The sequence below is a fragment of the Manis javanica genome, chromosome 17 (genome assembly GCF_040802235.1).
Source record: "Manis javanica isolate MJ-LG chromosome 17, MJ_LKY, whole genome shotgun sequence".
NCBI lineage: Eukaryota > Metazoa > Chordata > Mammalia > Pholidota > Manidae > Manis > Manis javanica.
The window spans coordinates 20,608,331-20,628,804 of NC_133172.1; the positions used below are offsets into that span (position 1 = coordinate 20,608,331).

At 42.0% G+C, this 20,474-nt stretch overlaps 1 non-coding gene across 1 annotated transcript; it reads left to right on the forward strand.

Annotated features, from left to right (window-relative positions):
• The first annotated feature begins 16,347 nt into the window (after nucleotides 1-16,347).
• Nucleotides 16,348-16,506, forward strand: LOC118973023 (U1 spliceosomal RNA). The gene has a single exon (XR_005062228.2). It is a non-coding gene; the product is annotated as a U1 spliceosomal RNA (small nuclear RNA).
• Nucleotides 16,507-20,474: the final 3,968 nt, after the last annotated feature.

Consider the following 20,474-nt stretch of genomic DNA (forward strand, 5'->3'; position numbering starts at 1 on the left):
TGAAAGAATCCTAAATGCATATTTCTAAGTGAAAGAAGATAATCTAAAACGGTTACATATTGTATGATTTCAAATATGACATTTTGGAAAAGGCAAAACTAAGGAGAAAAGCAAAAGTATCAGTGATTTTTCCAGAGGCTCAGGGGGAGAGAGCATAGGGAAGGAAGGAATAAGTGAAGCACAAGGGTTTAAATGAGACTGTAATGGTGGATACATGGAAAAACCCAGAGAATGCACGGCACAAAGAGTGAACCTAATGTAAACTATATAACTGTTAGTTAATGATGTATCAGTATTGGCTCATCAATTGTAACAAATGTACCTCACTAATGCAAGATGTTGTAGGGGAAATGGTGGGTGTAAGAGAATATGTGAGAACTCTGTCTTTTCTATTCAGTTTTTCCATAAACCAAAAATTGCACTAAAAAATGAAGGTTATTAATTTTTTTTTTTTTAGTTTCTTAAGGACCAAGGATCTCCCAGGGTGTGCCTTGTTGTAACTGAGGTCCAAGGCAAATTTGGGACAACTCAGATGCACTCCTAACATCAACCCAAAATGAAAGTGTATTAGATCTTCTTGCATGCTTGGCATAACAACTTTAAATTCTAGTGGTAAAGAATATAGGTTTTCTGTCAGTCTATCTGTCTGGTGATCCACTTGACCAGTCAAAAATCATGGACAGAAGACAATGTTAGTGTCCCGAATGCTGTCTGTACTGTCTAACCTGATGCCCGTGAGGTGGATGCAGCTCCCATCCTGTCCCTGAACTCAGACAGCATGGATTGGAGGCATGGGTGCCTTGCTAGAACCCCTCAGCTCCCAAGCTGATGCATTCGGGCAGCCTGAGCCTGTCACAGAGATGTCAGATGTAGAGGTCCTGCTAGTCTGATAGTGGACAAGTTATCTGCTGTCCTGAACTCAGCCTGCTTCTCTGTGAAGACAGGATGACATCAGCCATGGCCACCTCCCAGGAGTACTGCTGTGAGAGTAAAGTGACTTTTCTGAGTGAATTTGAAACCACTGCGAACTTCCTCATAGGGTGAAGAGGTGCCCTTCCCTCTCTCTCACTGGGTGCACCACAGAAGTTTTGGGTTGCTTAGCTTCTCTCATTTTGATTGCTAGCCTTTTGAGGAAGGCCAGAGGACGGGAGCCACTTTTTTCTTTTGTTATTTTGACCTGAGCTTGTTCCAGTGACAATCCTCAGCAGTCAAGCCGTGCTGGAAGCAGGCAGGAGCTCAGGTCCAGACAGGGGAAGGCGCTGTGGTCTGCCTTGCTTTGCATTTCCTCAAAGAAAACTGGTTGGCCACTTACTCCTTTTCACATTTTTTAGTTCAGAGATTATTTAATTATTGGCTCTGGGAGCCAATGACATTGCTCCATTGCCACATTTCTAGATCCAAGGCTTAAAGGACATTTTCAAAGACAGTTGTATCAAAAAGTAAGCACATGGAAAAGCATTGGAAAAAGATACATAAGTGAGGGCAGGAATCTTAAAGCCCCCTTCTGAAGCACTCAGAAAGTGAGTTCACAGTATTGCACAAAGCTTGGGGGCTTCCTTCGGTGAGACTTCATCCTGGTAATGGCTGACTCTCCCCACCCGGGAACAGAGGACCAGAGCAGACCCATGCCTTAGTCAGTACTGCTAGGGAAGGACACCTTTTGACCGCTGGGCAGCAGCACAGGGGGCACTGCCCTGAGCAGCAGGGCTTCCCAGGCGTGTCCCACTCCTGCACACCACCTCCTTCCAGCAAGAGCCTCTGCTAGAGTTCAGACCGTAGGCACTGCCAGGACTGAACTATGGTGGTGTCTCTATCATGATAGCAAACTTTTTAAAGTTCTAAAGATAATTTCTAATAAAGACTTTCTTTTTGAATAGGTTTACACTTACAGAAAGGGGGTAAAGGTAGTATAGAAAGTTCCCATATACCTCACTCCAGTTTCCCCTATTATTAGCATCATGCATCAGTATGGTGCATTTGTAGCAATGACTGAGCCAATAATGATACATTATTAAGTAAAATCCATACTTGAATCAGATTTCCTTAACTTTTAGCTAACATCCTTTTTGGGTTCCAGGCTCCCATACAGAATACGATACTGCATTTGGTTGTCATGCCTCCTAGGTTCCACCTAAGCCTGTGACAATTTCCCTGAGTCTCCCTATTTTTGATGACCTTAACAAAATTGAGGTCAAGCGTTTTGTAGAATCCCTCAGTTGGAATTTGTCTGATGTTCTAATGGTTAGACGTGTGCTGTGGGTTTTGGGGAGGAAGACCACAGAGGTGAAGTGCCTTCTCATCACATCCTAGTCACCTGACCTTGGTCATGTGGCTAAGGCAGTGTTTGTCAGGTTTCTCCACTGTAACCGCCCCTCTTTCTGTACTGTACTCTGGAAGGATAGGGGGTGGGATCCACCTCCTTAGGACAGAGTGCATACATAATTATTTGGAATTCTGCATGGAAGATGTGTCCATTCTACCCCATCTAGCTAGTTAATCAATAATTTGTTAGTATGGACTCATGGATATTTACATTATGCTTTGAGTTATAATCTAATACCGTATTATTTCTTTAGTTGATCAAATTGTTCCAGCTTTGCCGTCGGAGGCCTTTTCAGCTGTTTCCTGTGTCTCTCTAACAGTACCTCCAAAATTACTTCCTTCCTGGAGCCCTTCCCTCCTTTCTAGCACTCTTAAGATGCTCCAGGTTCATTTGTATATCCCAGTCCGAGGATCAGCCCTTCAAGGACCTCCGGTTCTTTTTTAATGGAGAATGATATTAGAAGCCAAGATCTGGGCAATACGTGTATTCATTGCTCCTGGCGTCTTTCTGCTTCTGGACCTTCTAAAATGACAGAGCAAGAAGATATATGTGTGTATACTAATTTATGTATATACCTATAATTTCTGTATGTAGCCAGGTTTATCTATATTAAGCTAAATATGAATTCATACTGATGTCTCCAACTCTAATCTATTACCACATAGATCATTCTAGCTTCTTCCCCTTGCTTATCTGTAAACTTCTGTTCCAGTAGTGAGACATCTGGTTCCAACCATTCACTATCCATTTATTTAACTGTTCAGTTCATGTATAGTGATTTTACACTGTTAGCCTTTACCTGTATAGGAAATACTTTATCAACTAGAACTCAGTACTTCTGTACAGGGCCTTTTGCTTTTGGTCTTAAGTCTCCACTGATTTCCAAAGTTATTTAAGTCAGCACCTCCCATCCCATCTTCAGTGAAATTATTCCATACATTTGTAATACAGTTGAAATCTTGTGTCATCATCTGTGTTCAATCTAGGGATTCTCCAACCTCCTAAATAATTTTGAAAATTTATACAAGTTAAGGTCCACCCTTTGTGTTGTGAAATTCTGTGAGTTTGATAAGTGCATGGTGTCACGTATCTACCATGACAGTATCATACAGAATCAGTGCCCTAAAAAGAACCACCTGTGCCTCACCCATTCAAGTCTCCTTCCTCCCCAAGACCCTGGCAATGCATCAGTGGAGCCTTTTCCAAAATGTCATATAAATGGCATCATACACTATGTAGCCTTTTCAGACTGGCTTCTTTCACTTAGCAATATTCAGTGAGTATTCATCCATGTTTTTGCATGGTTAATTCCTTTTTATCACTAACTAGTATTCCATCCGATAGCTCTTCTCCTGTTTATCCTTTCACTTATTGAAGAACATCTTGGTTGCTTCCAGTTTTGGGTGAGCATGAATAAATCTACTATAAATATTCATGTATAGACATTTGCCTGGACATAAGTTTTCCAGTCAGTTGGATAAATACCTAGAAGTGTGACTGCTGGGTTGCATGGTAAGACTATGTTTAGTCTTTTAAGAAACTGCCAGACTGTCTTCCAAAGTGACTGCACCGTTTTGCATTCCCACGAGCAATATGAGTTCCTGCTGCTCTGCATCTTCTCACCAGCAATTGGTATTGTCAGTGTTTGGATATTAGCCATTCTAATATATGTGTAGTGGTATTGCATTGTTGTTTCAGTTTGCATTTCCCTAATGACAAATGATTTTGAACATATTTTCATATGCTTATTTGCCACCTGTGTATCTTCGAAAGATCATTTTCATTTCTAAATAATTTCAAGCCTACAGAAAAGTGGCAAGTACAGGACAGAAAAACCAACTTCATTATTCTTAAACAGTATGAGAACAAGTTGCTGGCTTGATGCCCTGTCACTCCCTAAAACTTAAATGTGTATTTCCTACAAATAAGGAAATTCTCCTAAATAACCATAATATATAGCAAAACTTGGGAAATTAACATTTATTTTAACATTACTAACATTTACTCCTCAGACCTCATTCAGGTTTCACCACTTGTTTTGATAACATCCTTTATAGCAGAAGGATTGAGTCAGAATCATGTGAAGCATTTAATTGCCAATTCTCTTAGTCGCCTTCAAAACTCAGAAATAGAACTCTTCAGGATGGTGCTTCAGTCTTTCCTTGATTTTCATGCCTTGATACTTTCAAAGGTTACAGGCCAGCTATTTTGTAGACTGTCCCTTAGGTTGGTCTGACTGATGTCTCCTCATGTTTAGATCCAAGTTCTCTCTCTCTGGTGGGGACACCACAGAGGCGATGCCATTCTCTTTTGGTTGCATCTTATCAGGTGGCATATGCTTTCAAGTGGATCTGTATCTACCAAGCAGATACTTTTCTTTACTACAAAATTATTCTTTATACCTTTGTAATTAATCAATATTTTGTGGGGTGCTGCTTTGAGACTAAGTAAGTATCTTATTCCTTGCCAAACCTCCACCCACTAGTCCAGCAGCCACTGATGACTCTTGGATGGATTAATTACCCTGGTGGTTGTGAGATAAGATCTCCTCACTCCATCCTTCCATATACACTTGGCTTGCCTATTCTCCAGGGCAGCACTCTACTGTTCTCTCCATTTATTTATTTATATCAGAATGGACTCCTGGGTTTCTGTTTTAGTCGGTGGATTATAACTGCCCCAGATTTGGCTGGGGGAGCACCTTCTATGTCCTTTTGACATGTCCCCATCATTCTTTGAACACTTCCTATTTTCTGGCACAACAAGATGTTCCAGGCTCACCTTGTACTTTCCCTGCTCAACCCTTTTTGTGGAGCATATTTAGAAAGCAAGGTCTGGACACTAGGGGAGCTCATGGCTTTTGAGGGCTTGCTTTTCCCAGGGGCTTTCAGTGAACAGAGATAGGAAATACATCAATATATATACACATGTTTATATATATGCACACACATTACATCTACATTTGTTTTTAAATCTACTTTTATGTGTTGAAAACCATGAATTTGCACTGTAGCTGCTCTTCTCCCTGTGGCTCCAAATCCTTCCCTCAATGCATATCTCTCTCTGTGTCCAAACTTCCTTTCCATAAGGACATAATCATATTAGGTTCAGGCCAACCATACTCCAATCTGACCTCATCTTAACTGATCTAATTACATCTGCAGTGACCCTATTTCCAAATCAGGTCACATGCTGAGGCACTGGGGATTAGTACTAAATACGTGAATTGGGCAGGAGGGACACAACTCAACCCACCATGGTCTTTTTGAGACATTCAATCCAGTGTCTCAGGGAAGACTGAGGGAGTACCTTTTTCCACCCCCATGTATCTTGCTCAGTTGTGGAAGAAACCTCAACCGGACAAATCAGAAAACTCAAGCTGCTTATCTGGTAAAAAGAAATCCACTCTTATGGAAAATTCACCTGAACTCATGGCTACAAGTAATCTCAGTAGCAGAAAAAAACCATCAGGAACTGACACCTCCTTCTGGTGAGGGATGCATAGCCATCACAGGGCCATTGCAAGCTCTAGAATCCCTATGTGACAACCATCCATGCACCGGTGACTGGTTTGTAGATACCCATAGCTGTCATTCTAATTAATAAGACCCAAGATGATTTCAAGTTGTTCACAAATTCTTTTACTATTTTGCATTTCCTAAATCGGCACACACTAGAAATACAGCAGCTATATTGGTAGTTAGCAATGTTTTGTGCATTAAAAAGGGATCTTCTTACTTAAAAAAAGAATGGGAACTTCAAGATTTACTATAAAATTATGGTAATCAAGACAGCATGGTACTGGCAACAAGCTGGAAAAATTGAGTAATGAGAACAGCAGACCCAGAAGTAGATACTCAAGAATATGGTCACTTGATTCTGAACAAGATGCCAAAGCTCTTCCGGTGGGGAAAGGAGAGTCTTTAGCAAAATGGTGCTGGAACAATTGGATATCCATAGAGGGGAAAAAAATGAACCTCAACTCTTGTAGCAGTTAGGGTTTGAGCAGAGAAGCAAAGCGATCGTGAGTGATCCAGAACTAGGGATTTATTACAGGAATTAGACCCCATCAATTGTGAGAGCTGGTTGAAGAATCTAGGTAAAACTGTTGCTTCTGCTTAACTTTTGTTGGGCCTAAAGTCAGCAGAACTGGTAGACAAGAAGGGAAGATGGATGTGAGGAGGGGGCGCACAAGGAGAAAGCAGAGCCCACAAGGACGAGTTGGAGCCTCTCACCAATGCTGCGGAATAAGCTGGGGCGCTTCTCGGTGGAGCAGTACTCCCGGCCCAGGGCTCAGAGCAGCAGGACGTGATCTGGTGGACCTGGAGGAACTGTCTGCCTGGCTGTTGTCCAGAGTCCACAAAGTGATCCAGCAGATAAGCAGCAATGCACCTGGCCCTGTACAGATCACTGGAGCTTAGCAATGGCAGTTTCTTCACTTTCACCTTCCAAGTATGGCACAAATGTCTCTTTTTCTCCTCCCTGACCTAGAACCAGATGGGGAAGGAAAATGTGGTTCCAGCTTACCTAAACTAAGCCAGAAAAAAGCCTCTACAGCCCTTACCTCCCACTAAAAAGTTAATTCAGCCTGGCTCAGAGACTTACATATAAATGCTAAAACTATTAAGTTTCTAAAGGAAAACATGGAGAATAGCTTCACAACTTTTAATGTGTGACTTAGGGAGTAATGACCATGAAAGAAAAAAGGATAAAGGAGACCTCATCAAAATTACAATCCCTGCTCCTCAAAAGCTGCCCTTACAATATGAAGAGACAAGTTACAGACTAGGTGGAAGCGTTCATAAAACATATAATTCCTCTCAATTCCAAAAAATCCAAAAAAATGGGCAAAAGATTTGAAGATACTTCACAAAGGAAGATATGGCCGGTAAGGACGTGACAAAATACTCACCATCATTAGTTAGAACTGCAAGTTAATGCCACAGCAAGACACCACTACACACCAACTAGAATGATTAAATTTAAAGCCTGACAGTTCCAGATGTTGCGAGGATGTGGGGCAGTCTCACATGTTTGGTGGGGAAGTGTCTGGTATATATCAGGTACTTTGAAATGCACCAAGTTATGGATAGTGAGGCTGACCGTATTTTGCAGAAGCGATCAGACAGCATCTCCTTTCCCACCTGCTCTTGCACAACTGTGATAACTGAGGGCAACTGTGCCAGTCCCCTCTCTAGATGTGGAGTCTAAATCCCCTCCCCTCAATCTGGTGAGCTTATGACTGCTTCAACCAATAGAGTTCAGTGGGAACGAGACTGCATGCATTACACGTGGGGTTAAAAAAGTTCATGATGTTTCAAACAATATTGCTTCTCTCTCAGCAACTTTACATTTACCAATTTAAGAAAAGGTTATCAAGAATCAAAAAGTTGACTCAAGACAAATGCTGGGCATAGAAGCCACAGGGCATAAATCTGCAAAGAAGTAAAAAGCTAACCTTTTCAAACAATATGGCTTCTCTCTCACTTGCCAACTTTACATTTCCCTGTATGGCCCCGGAAGATGACTAGTTAGCCAGAGACGGGTAAGATTCCTCAAGGGAGGAACAACCTAAGACAAGCACAGTCGCAGGGGGGCCATCAGGTGAGAAATTGGGGATCAACAGAGGTGAGGCTTAGAACCTCACCACCCCCTGTTTTGAGAGAAATCTTCTGCATCCGTGGATGTTTTGTTGCCCTTGTCTAGCTTGGATTAATACTTAGCCCATAGGCACACACCTGATCATCTACATTTGCCCTCTTACAGCACTAAACTATGTTTTCTATCTTTATCTTGCATCTAACTACCACTTCAGCATTTTATTTAAAAAAAAAATAATAATAATAATAATAAGGGAGAAATGTGGGATTCACATATAAATCAAGTATAAAAATAAAACGAATATTCATATTTGACCTGATTGTTTATAGTTCATAATGCGTGATCAAAACCAAAAGTTTCTGTGATGACTGCCCTTGTACTGTTCACCATGTAAGAACTTATCCACTATGTAAGAATTCGTTCACCATGTAAGAACTTGTTCTTTGTGCTTCAGAAGATCGGAGACTGATGAGAATTAGGCTTGGGGTGGATTAATGATTGTGCATTGAGTCCCCAGTACAGAATTTTATTGTTATTAACAACCATTTGATCAATAAATATGAGAGATGCCCTCTCAAAAAAATTTAGAGGTAGGGGAAAACCAAAAAAAAAAAAAATTAAGACCATACAAATATAAGAATAAAACATAGGTGGATATTTATGTGAGAATGAGAATGACATTAGAAATATGACTTCAGAAGAAATAGAAAATATTGATGAATTTGACTACAAAAATGTTAAACATTCTGTACATCAAGAAATAACAAAAACTTAACTTTAATAACAAGATAAATTGGAAACAATATGACAAATATTGTTACATATCATAGATTAGTTAGGAATTAAAAAATTAGTAAAAAGAAAATATGAGCAATAATGAAAATGACAATGTATGAATATTTAAATGCTGGAAAAAATAGGGAATGCTAATAAGTATATGAAAACTTTTCAATACAATTTTTAATTGAAAGTGAAGATCTCTGCAAAACTGAAATGCCATTTAATTCTCTCAAATTAGCCAAAATATAAAATAGTATAATAAATACTTTTGGCAATTATATATAAAAATAGTGACATATAATTATTTTGATTGGCCATTAAACAATGTCTACCAAAGACTTTGATCTCAAAACACCACTTCTTGTACCAATAAATAAAATAGAATGTGGAAAAAAAAAAAGTTCATGATGCCTCCATTCTGTTCACAGAAACACCTGTACTTGGGACCTGAGTCATTGGTAAGAAATTTGACTATTGTGAGGCCATGATGCTGTAATGAAGCCAACTCATCTGAGAGGTCACATGCAGTCTGTTGCCTCTATCTTCAAGCCATCCTAGCCCAGGTGCCAGACATGTGAATAAAAGATCCTCCAGCTATTTCCAGTTCTTACCATCAGATCACCCCAGCATGCGGAGAGTTCCAAGAACATTGAAAGTTTCTGAAACACTACCTGGTTTCATTAGCTGTGTGTCAGAAGGTATGGATAGAGAGAGAGGAACTAAAGAAGGAAATAATCAGGTTCAAAAATTGAATTTAGAAGAATTTAGAAGTCAGGAGTAGCTGGATTCAAAAACAATTTCTCATTCCAAGTTTCTCCCAGTAGAAGATTCTCAAAGTAAGGGCAAAGGTCAAATCCAAGGCACCACCAGGACAACCTCTCAGAGTAGGGGTGAAGGCAAGTGCTCATCTGTAAAACTCCTCATAACACATCAGGAAATTTCTAGGTGGTGCCTTGTAGACCCTTTCAACCAGATAGAACATCTTTTAAAGATACAGCGTGCTTTGCAGACCCTCTATGTTACACAATAGAGCTTCTAAAAATCGTAGAGCTATTGTCCCATGCAACCTCATGGAGATTCCAAAATAGAGAAGGGTTTACTTGGAAGATACCTGTGAGTATGCTTTTGTTTAATGGAGTGGATTGGATTACAAATTGAAATAGAAGACATCCAAAAAAGTTTAAAGAAACTGAATTAGATTGGATCACAAGGGAAAGAAACAATTCAAAAAAGAGGCCTTTGAACTCCTATACTTCATGGGCAGGAAGCAGGTTCAGAGGGCTACTTAGTTGAAAATGCATGCTGTGTATTACAGAAAAGGAAGGATGACTCAAAGGACAAGACTCAAGATCCCAGTGGGCCACAGAATACATCTTCCAAGAAATCAGCAACTTGTCCCCAGTTAGATTTCAGAATTGTTATAGTCCAGTGCCTCCTATGTTCCTCCCATTTTCTCCCTTTTTTTAATAGGAGTATCTGTGGGGTCTGTCTTATTCCTGTCCTGTTCTTCCACTTAAGGGGGTGGGAGAGGGGAGCTGATAATGTGTCCATTTAGTTCACAGGTGTTCAAATAAGAGTAGTCAAGGAACAATACCTGAAGGGCCTTATTCACATCTGACCTGATTCTTATGAAGAAATGGTGGACTTCAAGGGTGAGCCTGATGCTTTAATGAAGAGAGACTTTGGGGAGCCCTTAGGGTGGACATTTTGCATAAGAATTGTTACGACCAAAGGGTCAAAGGTGGCATCTCCAAAGATGGCCACAGTAAGAGTTCCCAAGGGATGGGATCTTGCACAGTGTAACCTTGCCACTTCACCATCAAGAGGTAGAATCTAATTCTCCTCTATTTGAATCTGTGACTGCTTCGACCAATAGGAAATGATGCTATGTGACCTCCCAAACTGGGTTACAGAGGCAATGCAACCTCTTGTCTTGTTTGCCAGAAGACACTTGGAGCACTGAGCTGCCCTGTAAGAAGTTCGACTATCATCCTGGGAGGATGAAGAGACCACATGGAGGTGATGGAGGTGGCAACCCAGACATGTCAGTGAAAGTGCTTCCAGATGATTCCAGCTCTCAGCCGTCAGGTCCTCCCAGCTGAGGCCCTAGACATTGTAGAGCAGTGATGTGCCAACCCCACGATGCACTGTCTGAATTCCTAACTCACAGAATCCATGAGCATAACAAAATAGCCATTATTATAAGTCACTATATTTTGGGGAGTTTGTTACACCGTAGTAACCAGAATAGACCCATTGCTAGATGGATAGAGGGCTGGATGGATGAATAAATATGTGATTAAGCAAGGATACTAAAGCATTAACTGTAGAATTTAGGTGGAACATTCATCGGTGTTCACTGTACAATTTTTCAGTTTTTCTGTATATTTGAAAATTTTTACACTATAATGTTGGTAAGGGAGGAAAAAATAGGAACCACTGTCATTAAAAGCAAAAGCACTAGCTAGCATTTAGCATGTATTACAATGTGCTGGGCCCCATGCCAAGCACCCTTCACAGGCTTTCACCTGCGAGCCGCAGTCCAAGGTTCTTGTCTCCGCCTGAGGTCGCCTGAGCACTGCGGCTCCAGAAAGGCTTTTTGGACGATATGGGGGCAGGGAGAGAGGCAGCTGCGCCGTGGCTGTCCACGGCCGCGGCCCGAGGCGGGGGTCCGGTTTCTTGGCAACGGGTCCCCGCTCGGGCCGGCCTTCCCCGCCCCAGGTGGCTTCGCGGAATCACAGCCGCGGGGACGCCAGGCGGCGCCCCTGTGTGGCCTTGGGGGGCGCGACCTGGGGGCGGGGCCGGCGTGGGAGCGGGTGACCCCGGGCTGCGCCAGCTGCCGGCCGCCTTGTCGCCATCCCCGGCGGGGCTGCGCGAAGGGCGGAGCACTGGGAGGGCCCGAGGGGGAGGCGGCAAGTCCGTTTCCGCCCGGCCTCCGCCTCCTCCGGCCGAAACGAGTCTTTCCGGTGGGGCTGCCCGGCCCGGTCCGCCCCGCCCAGCCCCGCGGAACCTGCCAGGAGACGTGCGCCAACCCTGCCCCCGCCGAAGGCGAGACCAGGCGGGAGGGGAGAGCCGCGGGAGAGCCCGGGCCCCCGGTTCTAGCTGGGTGCCAGCTTGGGTCTTACCACCCCCGGGCCTCCCCATTCTGCTCGGGTGGCTCTCCAGGGGCACCCTGACAGAGGGTTTTGGAAAAGTTTCCTGGGTGATTATGCCAGTCAAGTCTTCAGTTCAACCTTACTACTTTACAGCTAGGGAAACTGAGATGCAAACATTTTGTCCCAAGGCCACACCATGGGTTAGCAAAAACCACGGGCGTGCTAGTGAAAACCGACGACGAGCGGCCCCGCAGACGCAGGGACAGACAGGGCCTGAGTCTGGGGGCTCTAGGGTAGATGAGAGGGTCCAACGACTCGGGGAGGCCTGGGTGCCTGCTGCTGGGGCAGCTCCGGGGGGTGAACAGCTGGGCCCCCCGAAGGCATCTGGCCTCACGAAATTAATGAGGAGATGCCTTTCTTTCTTCAGTGGAGGAGTATATAGTCTGTTTAACCTCTGCAGAGAGAGAGAGCAAGACAAGGACCACTCCCCCTCCCAGCCTGGTGCCAGCATGGACCCCAGGGCAAGTTAATAGGAGCCAGGCATTGGAGGCCAAGCATCTTTCATTTCCTCAGCAGTGGAACAAGTGAGGTTCTGATTTTTCAAAATCACAACATGCTAAGACCCAAAGGGGAAGGGTACCCTGGAGATAGATCTGCTCCACCTCGAGTCAGACTTAAAATCACCATTTGATCAAGAAACTTGGTCGATTTTCAAAACGCAAAATCAATCGCCGATTTTACTTGGCATTTCCTTGGGATATTCTTGGTTCTGGGAATGAAAGATTATAAACTATTGTCTTAAATTCTGTCCTTATTAGCATCCTTCCTCAATTCAGGAGTCCCCTGGAGCCAGATTTTTGCAGTTTCAGGATTATGACTTTTTAAAAAACAGAATTTTGGTGAATTTTTATCTGTTCCCCAAATTAGAAACTCCCTTAATTATAGGAGATAACATTTTCAAAGAGAAAGGGTAGACCTTTAGAGCAAGCCCTGGAGCAATGCTGCTTTAGAAAATCTCAGGGCAGGCAGGTCCTCAGACAACAGTGCGGGAAGAACCCAGCTAGATTGCCTTTTCTGCAGCCATCAGGTCCGCTGTCTTCCGGTTAGTTCTTGTCTATAAAACAAAGAGTAAATGAAGGTTTGTTTAAAGTTGTTCATCCTCCTGCAGAGGATTTTAACTTGACCGAAAGCATGGTCTTGGGTAAATTGTTTTAAAATTGGGCTTGGGTGGCCAAATGGTAGGTGAGGGGAGATTTCTCTTTATAAAAAGTATTTCCAGCTGATAAATGAAGACAGAGTGAGAGAGAGAATATCACTGTTTTGTATCCTAATGAATGGCTGGATCTAGGCATGATCAACAATGACTACAAACACCATGAAAAGAACCAGACGTGATGTGCCTTCGAATGGAAGAACTCAGCCCCAAATATGAAGTAGTCTCGACATGCCTCGTGCCCTGCCCCATACACAAATCAAACCTGAATCTGATTGAGCCTCATCTAGATCAACTACTACCTTACACGAAACACAAAGCACAAGGGAACATGTTAAGCAACACTATGGGAACATGATCAAAACCATCCAGATCGTGTGAAATTATAGGACAAATGATAATTCATTGCAAGGAATTAATTGCAAGGAAAATAATCACATGTAGACTCTAAATCAAACAACTGGTAAAAAAAAAGAAAATTTGGTATTTTGAAAGTACTATTTCATAATTTCAGGATGATGATATGTTTATAGTTTTAAGTGTTTTAAGATATTTTTCTGTATTTTGGAAATACATGGTAAAATATTCACAGATGAAATGTAAGATGTCTACATTTATTTCCAAATAGTTTTATGTAGCAGTAAGGAAAGTGGGTGAAGGTATAGATGGAAACAAGATAGGACATTAATAATGGGTATATGTTTGAATTGAGTTCTGTTTGAACTTTTTTATCTTTTACTTTTTGCAGTATATTCTCAAACTTGGGAATCAGCATTGATGCCTGACTGAATTGCCTGGGCTGGAGCTTAGAACAACTGGTCCATTTGTGACTTACTCTGTGACTATATGCACATCAGTTCTAACCTGTGCATTCAAGAGATGTTATTAAGGACCTCCTCTCTGCTTGAGCTTCTGAAATTATGACACTTACATTCTAGATTAAAAAGTGACAAAGCAGGAAGCTGCCAGATGGGAGTACGGAAGGCTTCTTTTTGGTTGATATATGTCCTGATAGATGGGAAGCAGTTCCCTGGATGGTGTCAGTTCACCTTTGGTAAGATAAGATGGTCAGACCAGATTGACAAGAAACGCATTTAGTCCTAATAGAGTCTGTGATTATAAAATAGGTTAATCTAACAGATTAACCTACCTGTAACCAGTTTTTCTTCTGTGTGTGTATCCCTCCAGGGAGTTAAGAGACACCCCCTCCCCACCCTTGCTGTGGACTTCCTGTCATCTTTCTTTCATTTGCTAGTGAAGCAAGCCAGACTAAGCTGTTGTTCTCATGTTTAGAGGCCAAGACATTATACATTAGCTCTTCTATAATCTTCTTAGGGAATGGTCTCTTGGGCACACAGATTATTTCCATCCATCTAATTCCCAAAGCATTTCACTTAGGAACCTTATACATATGCTGGTAGCTAGGCCCAGCCTCGATAATAAAGATATTTGCCCACCAAAAATGTAAGTGTCTGCAGCTGATACCCTCAGCTTTCCCAAATGTTCTTATCTTCCCTCTCTTCCTATACAACATACAGTTCAAGATACAACATGCAGCCTTGCCTTCAGATTAACTAGTTCATCCTGATACTCTGCCACAAGGTCAAACTGTGTTTTGATGGCCCTTTTGTCCAAGTGACATGAACTATCTGTTAGGGCAAAGCTTGAAACAGCAGTGGTCATTTGACAAGTAGTTGTCTGTATCACATCTGTAATCTGTTATGGAAAATTATGTTTGGTTTTTCTGTTTATTCTTTTCATCTCAGTTTTTATGGATGTTTGTACTTTAAAAGAACAATTTCTTAAACATTTGGAGAAGATAAGAATCTTTAAATTTGGTTGTTATATGTTTGTTGAATGAGTTTGCCTGGGCTGTGATGCAGGGTCAAACACATTATCTTCATGGAGAACTAGCAAGCATCTTGCAATATGATCCCCAGCCTGGCAGAGGGCTGAGCATGCTAGGAACTCCCCTAATTCTTTATACTATAAACTAAAGGTACACTTCACTGTGAGAAAAAATATTGGGAAGTTAGCTATGACATACTGTATGTTTCCACTGACTGTGTAAAAGCTTCTTATATGAATTTAATTAGAATAACCTAATAGAAACTATAATTTTCTACTTTTTCCAATCAGTTGAAACAATTTTTAATTTTTTTTAACCACCCAAATGGAATTCATTCCTCCAAAGCCAATCCCTAAACCTTAATTTTTGTGCTAACCATCATTATTGCTTAGGAATTATGCTAAAAGAATAGTTGAGACCTCGTTTCTGGCTCTTGAACACCAGCCTGGATCAAACCAAGCCTCCCACCTCAAACAACCAGAATAGTTGGATAATTTTAAAAATCTTTCTGAAAACATCGGAGATCTACCCAGGCAGTGAAAACTTGAAAGGGCAAGATCCTGGAGAGAAGAAAAGCATAGAAAGTGAGTCTGACATTTAACACTTGTCTTAGCTTGGGCTGCTACAAAAAAATATCATAGATTGGGTGACTTAAATATTTCTCACAATTATGAAGACTGGAAGTCCAAGACTAAATTGTCAGCAGGTGTGGTTCTTGCTGAGGGTCCTCATCCTGGCTGGCAGACGGCTGCCTTCTCTCTGTGTCCTCACGTGACAGAGAGAGTGTGCACTTCTTTTTATAAAAACACTAATCTCATTATGGAGGCTCCACCCTCATGACCCATCTAAACCTAATTACCTCCCAAAAGCTTCACTTCTTTATTCCATCACATTGGGGGTTAAGGCTTTAACATGTGAATTTGGGGAGGGGACACATTTACTCCATAATACAACTATTGTTCCTGTAAAGGAATTTAATTCTAAGAGCATTGACTTAAAGGCTAAGAAGCTGAGCAAAGCTTTGGCCATCTCAGAGAGGGCCTGGTAATATCCTAGGCTTTTGGTTATACTAGTAGTAAGGGAAATCAAAAAAGGACCAACTCTTACAAAGATACAGCTTTGAAACTAAATTAAGATGGCCTGCCTCCATACTAACTGCTTTACAAAAGCAAAAGAAAATCTCTGGAGAAAGCATCATCTACATTATCACAGGTTTTCATGTACAGCATGTAGCATTTGATGAAAATTTACTAGGCATATCAGGAAACAAGACCAAATGACCCAAAACCAAGAGAAGAAATATATAATGGAAACTGACTCTCAGGAAATCCAGTTATTGGAGTTATCAGATATAGACTTTAGTATAACTTGTAATTGATATGTTTAAGAAGAAAAAAGACAAAAAGGAAAATTCCAACAGAGAATAGAGTATAAAAAACATGAATGGAAATTTTATAACAAAAAATATAATTAAAAACATTAGATGATACTTATTTGGCAGGGGAGATACCATGATCATGAAGGTGGTTTTCACAGGGTGAGGCTTATCCATTGCACTCCAGATGTGCTGACCCCTGTGATTTCCTCAAATGTGGGAAACTAGACTGCATAATTTGTGGTAGTGGGGGACTGTGTTCGCACTTAAAAAAAAAAGCATTAGATGAGTTCAAAGCAGATTTGACACAGATGAAGAGAGAATTAGTGAATTGGAAGATATATCAAGAAAATATCTGAACTGAAGCATAAAGGGACAAAATGAAAAATACAGGAGTATGTCATATTTGGACATAGTGAAAAAGTTTAGCATGATTGTAATTGAAGTCAAGAGAGGCAGAGAAAGAATGGAACAGAATTCCATTTTTGAACAGATAATGGTCAGGAATTTTCCAAAATTGATGAAAGAAGAACCCACAGATTCAAGAGGCCCTGTAGAACCCTAAGCCATATAAATACAAAGAAAATCACACTTAGACACATATAGCAAAATTACCAAAAACCAAAGGATAAGAGATAATCATAAAAGTAGCCAAATAAAATGATAAGATTACCTTCACTGCAGCCACCATAAGACTTACAACTAACTTTTCAACAGAAACCGTGGGAGCCAGAAGACAATGAAATAACATATTTACAGTGTGAAGAGTCAATCTAGAACTCTATAACTAATAAAATGTTCATCAGTAATGAAGATTAAGTGAGGTTATTTTAAAATAGACAAAAAGTGAGAGCACTTGTCACTAGCAAATATACACTAAAATAAATACTAAGGGAAATTCTCTTATACAGAAGGAAAATTATTACAGTCAGAATCTTAGAAATGCAGAAAGAAGTGAATGCAGAAAGCAGCAGGGAGATTAAGTGGATAAACTACATGTTGAGACATACCTTAGGTATAATGTGAGAAAGGTAGAAAGTGCAAAGATGAATATTGGCAAAAAAATAATGTCTTACAGGGTTTAAGTACATATAGATTTTTTTTAACAAAATACATGTAAGAATTAGAATGTATGATAACAATAGAACAAAGTGGGAGGGAGTGAATAGAGTTAGAATATATTAAGGTCCTTGCATTGTTCAAGAGCTAGTAAAATTACTAATTTATTTTAGATTTTAATAAGGGTATCTACAATCTGTCTTAATCTGCTTGGGCTTCCATAACAAAGTAACATAGACTGGGTGGCTTAAACAGTGGAAATTAATTTTCTCACAGTTCTGGAGGCTGGAAGTCTGAGATCAGGGTGGCAGGTTGGCCGGGTTCTGGTGAGAGCTCTCTTTCTGGCTTTCAGATATCCCTGTCTTGCTGTGTCCTCAGATGTCAGAGAGAGAGAGAACTCTCCCTTCTTATAAAGACATGAAGTCTATCAGATCAAGGTCCTACCCTGATGACTTCATTTAACCTTAATTACTTCTGTAAAGGCCTTATCTTCACATAGTCCTATTCAGGGTCAGGGCTTCAACATATGAATTTGGTGGGTGGGGTGGGGCACACAATTCAATCCATAACATAATCTCTAGGATATAGCCACTAAAGGAATGGTAAAAATATATAACCAATGAGCTAATAACAGAGAGGGAAAAGATATGAAAATAATTACTCTAAAAGAAGGTGAGGCAAATAGAAAAAGAAATAGGAACATTGTAGATTTAAAACCAAATATGAAAGTAGTTAAATGTAAAGGAACTAAATACTGTCATCAAACTATAGAAACTGTCAGGGTAAATAACTGAAACCCAGCTGCATGTTGAGACTTACCTTAGGCATAATGTGAGAAAGGTAGAAAGTGCAAAGATGAAAAAAAAAATCAGGCTATTAAGTCTGGCAATCTGCATGTAGGGAGGAAACAGGGCACAGGAGAGCTTTCCTTCTGGTCACCCATGCTTGCTGGGCTTTGCCAGAGGCTCAGTGCTGGGCAGTGCCTGTCTGAGTGGAGTTCACAACTCCAGAGAGAAACGGACATTCACAGAGAAGCCCCCCATGCTTCCTTGAGAGCTCTTTGTCCCTTCCTTTCTTCCTCCCTCAGATTTTTATTGAACACCTACCTACTAGGTGCCAGTCTAGTCAACATGTTTTTTTTCCCTAATCTAAGACCCAAATTCTTTCCAAAATACTATGACATCTTTTTAAAAAGAGAGGAGGCAGGAGATTCTTCTCCCCAGTGAACTTTGTGAAATACCTGTAAACTTAAAAAGCAAATGGGCAAGTAACAGAGGTCGAGGTAACAAAAAAGAAAAAGGAACAGGAAAGCAACCTTTATAGAGCCCCTGTGATTTGTTATCTGACTGATCCCCATAGTAACCTAACTGGAAGGTATGAATATACTTTATAGATCAGAAATTAAGACACAGAGGGGTTAAGTAACTTGCCCTGAGGCCCCAGCTCACAAACTGAGGATCTGATATATAGGTGCCAAGTCTTTTGACTCTTGGTCCAGTGTTCTTCCTGGCATACCAGATGGCTGAGTCATAGATGTTCTAGAGGCCTTTTTCTGCACTTGTGGAGTCCCTGGGCTTGGGGGTGGCATTTGTGAAGCAATGTGAAGAAATTGGGGGAGCACATTTCAGGCTCTACATCTGCTGACCTGATGGGTTGAAATGCCCAGATGTCCCAGGTTGGGTCAGAGGCTGGTGCCTCCTCCCCCCATTGCTCACCCCTTGGCCTCCCTTTCTTTGGGACTTCACACTACCTTGTTGTCTGCTGGCCGGTGATAGAGCATGGGAAGGTGGGTGAAGGCCGTGGTCCTTGTGGGTAACCCTTTTGTCATCAGGGTCATAGCATTTCCTTGACTGTTTCCAGAAGTTTCCTTACTGCTGGCATCTGCATAGATGGCTCTGGTGCAAGATGCCCACCTAGTCCTTTTGGCTGACAGTGTAACAGTGTGGCCTCCTGTCCTCAGGACACCCTGCACACTAGATCTTTCTCTCCGGGACCCAGCTACCCATTCTCAGGTAGGACCTTACCCTGTGTGCTCTAGGTTCCCAGCCCTGTCCTGCCTGGGGTGCTGGGCCTGCACCATGGGTCTGGGTGGGGTAACCAAGTCTCAGCATTTCTAACAGGCAGAGGATTCCTGGTGCTTTATTTGTGACTGCTTCTGACTGGCCTGGACCTTGACCTAGACTTACTTCTCCCTTGACCAAACTCCAGTCCTGGCTTCTGCTTTGGGATGCCAACATCCGCATGTCCTGTCCTTGTGCTCCTGAACCACTGCCAACAATTCATGGCTTCCCTGGCTACATCTCTGCACACACCCCTCTCCCCAGGTTGTGAGCAACTATCCTGGGTCTTCCTGGGACCTGTGCCCTCCCTCCTTGCCCTGCAGGGGAGCTCCTCTGACCATACCTGCTGGGTAGCTTGTGGGGAGGCCAGTGAAGCCTCCAGGAAGGGCAGTCTGGGTGGAGCACTTTAGCAGAGATGGCAGTGTGTGGAATGCTTTGTTGTAGTCTAGAAACAAGGTTTTACAAAATTGCCTGGTAATGCACACTCTCCCGGTCCCTGAAGCTTCGCAGTGGGATGATGGCTTCACACACAGCTTAGTCATGAAAACCAGCACTTTATGTTTTGACTGCTCAACTTTGACAAAGTGACATCAAAGCAGGTGCATCAAGCTGGCCCATGCCAGGAGGTACTGTGGGACAAAGACAGTACTTCACGTGGGCCCTCTTATTCAACCCTTACGATAACCCTATGGGGCATATGGTGCTGCCTCTCTGAAAAGTAAGGCTTCGAGAGGTTAGGTAACTTGGCAACAGTCACACAGCACATCCATGGTAGGCTAGGATTCAACACCAGGCCTGCTCAAGCCCAGGCTCACAGGACACTTAGGTTGGTGTGTGCTCCTTGCATTGTCCACATGCTGTAGGCTCAGGGTAGGGACGGGGTCAGACAATCCTGACTTACAGGCTCCACTTAGGATTTTTCGACTTTACAATTGTGTGAAAATGATACCCATTCGATAGAAACCACTACAGAGTAGAAATTCACTTTGAATTTTAAATGCTGATCTTTTCCTGGCCTTGTTATATGCGGTCCAGTCCTCTTTCTTGATGCTGGGCTGGGCAGGGCAGTGAGCCTCAGCTCCCTGTCAGCCATGTGGTCACAAGGGCAAACAATCGATA